This window comes from Meleagris gallopavo, assembly GCF_000146605.3.
Source record: "Meleagris gallopavo isolate NT-WF06-2002-E0010 breed Aviagen turkey brand Nicholas breeding stock chromosome 6 unlocalized genomic scaffold, Turkey_5.1 Chr6_random_7180001839016, whole genome shotgun sequence".
Taxonomy (NCBI): domain Eukaryota; kingdom Metazoa; phylum Chordata; class Aves; order Galliformes; family Phasianidae; genus Meleagris; species Meleagris gallopavo.
In genome coordinates, this window is record NW_011096008.1 from 1 (window position 1) to 4,958 (window position 4,958).

At 48.6% G+C, this 4,958-nt stretch overlaps 1 long non-coding RNA gene across 1 annotated transcript; it reads right to left on the reverse strand.

Moving 5' to 3' along the window:
• Positions 1 to 28: 28 nt before the first annotated feature.
• Positions 29 to 4,952, reverse strand: LOC109364167. The gene is made up of 4 exons (XR_004162288.1): positions 4,818 to 4,952; positions 3,682 to 3,760; positions 1,121 to 1,244; positions 29 to 1,018 (listed from the first exon to the last, which is right to left on the reverse strand). It is a non-coding gene; the product is annotated as an uncharacterized LOC109364167 (long non-coding RNA).
• Between the last annotated feature and the right edge of the window lie 6 nt (positions 4,953 to 4,958).

Sequence of the window (4,958 nt, forward strand, 5' to 3'; positions counted from 1 at the left end):
ACCCATGAATGAGACTAATTACCGCCATCTGAGCTCAACTTGAACTACCTGCATTTGTTCATGATCATTCATCAGTCATTGTTTTTAGCTGTACCTACCCCTAGTGACTGATATTAACTGATGTGATAAATCAATTCTTCTGCAGTCCTTGAAAGCAGAAAATACTCTAGTGTTTTGCAGAAATCACTGGAGAAGTTTAAGCTTGAGCTGGAAATTCTGCTAGGGAAGGATGCTCTGTCACAAACAGAAGTAATATCAAAAGACGTGGATGAATGTTGACATCTTCTCCTGTGACTTGGAAGGCATGCAAGCCTGTCTCACAGAATATTACCAAGTTAGCAGTCTTGACCCAGGTGAGTATTCAAATAAATGGTGGATGTAAAAGCCTTGGAAGAGACCAGCATGAAAGAAGGGGAACAGAATGCACAGCAGATTGATTTTATAACATGTGCTTCATAGATTAGACTGTAGGCCAGGAAGTCTTTGAGACTCTGGACACTGCACCAAGTTGATTTTTGTGTGTGTGTGTTTTGGTTTTTTTTTTCCTTTTTAGCAACTGCCAGCTATGAATCTGTTCTTCATTTTAGGAGTGCTGTATAAAGGATTAAAGGCATGGTGTTTTTTGGAACTTACTGGTTTCTTACTAAGTTCATCATTTTCTGCTGTGGATTTGTGTATGTATGTATCACCAAGTGAGGGCACTGATGGAGACACCTGCCTGGTACCTACCTGCAGTGTTGTATGATGTGAATACTGACAGATGGAATAGCTGACTTTACCAACAACACGATGTTCAAAGCGGTTTCCAGGCTCTCTTCTCAGTTCTTTATGCATCTGTGGAATGCCGAGTTAGTGATCACGTTCATGCTCATGTTTCCAATCTCCCTGAATCTATTCTTCTGTGTTCACGTTATGTGGAAGAAGTCTTCTCCAAAACCAGAGAGCGTTGACTGGCAGGGAATATGGAGAGGTTGATGCGTGGGGACCTGCAGTGTCATGGGATTTCACTCTTGAACACCTGTGGGATCCTGAGAAACAAAGCAAGTATTTAAGTTGGGGACGGTGCAGCTTAGACCGATCTGATGAGGTACAACTTGTTTGGGGCTTGGCTTGTGCTTACCGAGCTCTGTGTAATACTATTCTGGAGAGAGAAAGTTTCTGAGCTGAGGTTCAAGCCAAAGGGGGAAGTCTCCAAATCAAACCTGACCACTCACACGAGGTACCATTTTCGATGTCAGCTGCCCCTGTGGAGGGACAGAAATGGAAATGGGTGTCCTCGCGTTCAGAACAGAAAGAAGATGCTGAGGAAGTAGAGGAAGATCCAGGCCAGGGGCCCTCCCCAAAACCACCATCACTGAGAAAGGCAATGGAAAAAACTAAGAGGCGTGGAGAGCAGAGCGAGGAGGAGGAAGTCACCGTTACCATCACTCGTCGAACTCTGAAGATGGCTGAAATCCAAGGCTCAAGAAAGGAGTTCACATGCTGCCCAAACAAAGCTGTTCACCTGGTTGCTTCGGAGCTGGGACAATGGGGCCAGCAGTGTGTTTCTAGATGGTGATGCAGCTCACCAACCAGGAAGCACTGCCAGAGACTCAGCTACTGTCAGAGGGACTGGTAGATGTTTGGACCGAGTTGCCACCCTGGGATCGAGTGCTATCAGCCGTGAAGGAAAGACAGCCCTTCAAAGGGCTGATCTGAAGCCTGAGATGAAAAAGTGGAATACTGTTGAAAAAGGTATCCAGTCTTTGAGGGAAACAGCCGTGGTGGAAATGCTGTGTGAAAAGCACTGCTCACATACTTACAGACATAACATATACATATTCATTACGTTCCACAAAATTGGGCCGGAATTCTAAGAAATTATTAACATATTGTCCCACCCTCTTGAGCGTGAGTCCTACAAATGTGGTGGGGCTCTCCAGCGGTCACTGGATGACCTCACTGTGAACTCCCAGCCTCTTAAGGGGCAGTGACCCCCAAGTCCTTCTCCTCAGGGCTGCTCTCAAGATCTTCCCCCAGTCTGCATAAGTACCCTGGATGGCCCAGGATCCAAGTGCAGCGCCCTGCGCTTGGCCTTCTTGAACCTCATTAGGTCTTCATGGGCATGAACCCACTCCAGTTCTGTGAAAAGGCTGTTCTCATGATTCAGGAGACAGCTGGAGCTGGGGAATGCATGCATGGCACCTGAACTCTGACCAGCAAGGAAATCAGGACAGCAGAATGTAGACACTGCCAACTTCTACCAGTTCAAATCTACTTCAAGGCGCACTGCAAACTCTTAACTAGAAAAAGTATCACCTTAGTGTATCCAAGAAAAAGAACAGCTCTTAACAGTAAAACATCTGCTCTTTCTACTGCCACATTTGATTGATGGTAGTAAGGTACATAAAAGACCCATTGAATTCCTTCTTATTTTGCTTGGTTTTGCACTTCATCACGTGAGGAATGTGAGCAGGAGGTAGAACCACACGAGCTCTCCCTTCACCTCCACATGCTTTAGCAGGATTGTCTGCTTGCAGCTTCAGTCGATGCTGGGGCTGTTGGCGCAACCTCAGTGCTGGGGACTGACTCTCAACAGATCGCAGCGAGGGAGCTGCTCTTCTGTGCACAAAGCCCTGACCCCGAATCGGATCATCTACACATCATTTAGCACCTGGCTCCCTAAGAACATGAATTACGTAGAATGCAGTAAGTTCTTCAGCTTTACTGGGCTGCTTCATGACTGTTGTAGCCAAGACGGCCACCTGCTGCCACCTCACCTGCTAGACCCTTCAGATTGCAAGCAACAAGTTTAAGGCAGCACCTTTCCCAGCTGGCGCTCAGGGCATGTGCCAAGTTATCATCACTGTGCTTTAGGGATTTCCCAGGCCTGCTTTTTAGGCTGTGTGGTACCCCTCCTTACCGTCTGGGAAGCTGGTCATCCATCAGGGCAAGTGAGGCTGTTCCAGAGATATCCCTTAATTCCTTAAAGAATAATTAATTGGCATCATTGTCCTAGCCGGGTGGCTTATACTAGACTCCCACATTGACACCCACTTCATTTCCTTGCCCCTTAATCCAGACCCGGAGTGTCTCAGCCGTGTCACTGCCAACTATCAGCTCCGTCCTACACATAGCAACACCATTCCATCTCACCTGTCCTGCTCATCTGTCCTGGAGGACCCAGAGCCATCCATCACACACAGCACACCGGTCATAGCACCCTTCCCACCACGCCTCATTTATTCTGCTGATGATGAAGCTCTGGAGCCAAGCTAAACCTTCTAGCTCCTCTTGCTTATACCTCAAGCTGTGTATATTTCTATAGAAACACGGGAAAAGTGCTCTGGTGTGCACAGCTCCAAGTGGAGCAGCCAGCTACCTTGGCAGCACGCAGTGCCTCAAACTTTGGATGCCAATGTGAAAAACCAATAATGCATAACAACCCTGCACATGGAGATCTGTAGGGCTGCTTGTTACCCTGGGAGCTCTGTCTGCATGGCTGAGCTGCTTCCAGTTGGTGCAAAGGTGGCATGGGACAGAGGGCATTGCTTTCTGCCAGCTGGATACAGCTGCTGGCTGAACTGGCCAAGACAAAGCCCACCCTGCGCTTCCCTTGTGCACATCCACCCCGAGAATGGAAGTCCTCCTTCTCTGTGTACCCCATTCCACCACAACGAGGAAAGAAAACCATTTTGGCACCTGAAATGCTTCTGCTCCTGCAGCCTGGGCACTGCGTCACAGCTCTGCAAGGGGTCACGTCCGCAACAGAAGGACTTTCCTAAAGCAGAAGGAAAACAGGGAAATTCAGGAAGAGAGCAAAAAGAAGTAGTTTTCTAACTCTTGATGCAACTACACATGGTGTGTGCCCAACATCAGGGGGCACTCAGCAATTAAAATGATTTTGCAGAGGGAAAGGAGAGAGGGAAAACCGTCCTCTCAATGCTGCAAGGCCCTGAGGAGATGAGAAAACCAGACAAAACTGCAAAACAGAGAACAGTTTTTCAGGGGGACCCTAAAGGGAATGGGGAGACATATGACAGATGCAGTGGGACAGGACTTAACTGGATGCAGTTTAAAAACAAATCGCCCCAGCTCTTGCTTGGGCTGTTGCCCTTTGCCACTAGGCAGCCTGGGGATCCCAAACCTCCCAGCTGCTGGCTTTCCACCATACATCCTTCTTGGAGCCAAGCACGCCTTTCCCAGCAGCAAGCAGCAGGCTGGAATGAGCACCGAAAACAAAACCTCCTTGCACCTTTCCCCCCAGTCCCTCTTTTTGACCCCCAGGGTCACATCTCCCCCCGATTGCCCTCAACACTGGCCTTTAGAGCCCCCCCCACTCCACTTCCCCCATTTCTTTTCGACACCCCCTCCCCACATACACAGTTCTCCATTTTCACCCCCAGGGTCCCTTCCTCACCCCCACCTCATCCCTCCCCTCTTTATTCCCCCATTCTGATCCTCACTCCCCCTCCCAATACCCCCCTCAGTTCCTCTTTCCTCAGATCAGATGTCCACAACATAGACACCTCCCTGTGAGGTACCTCACGGATGCTAATTAGTGAGCCACTAATGCCCACATGTGGAGATTAAGGACAGCAAGGAGCTGTTCAGATGCAAATATCTGGTGAAATGTAGGATGTTGCTCCCAGAGCGGGGAAGGACATTGCTTTGTCCAACAACACCTGCACTGACAGCAGATACCCACATCTGGGACAACTGAAACTGTCCCTGCTGTGCAGCATGAGGGCAGCCTATAAAGGGATTTAGCCAAACAAATGGAGTTGTGTGCCACAGGAGCATGACTAAGCTTAGTTCTTTCTCTTCTGCTTCATCACCTGTATTTTCTAGATCTTCCCTGACTGCAGTGGCTGTTGTGTCACAGACATTCCCGCGTGTCCTCAGCTGTCATCAGCAAGCTTGTGCTGGCTTTTGTGTCTTCTTGCAGGACTCTTCCGGATACAGTTAGTGATAGATGG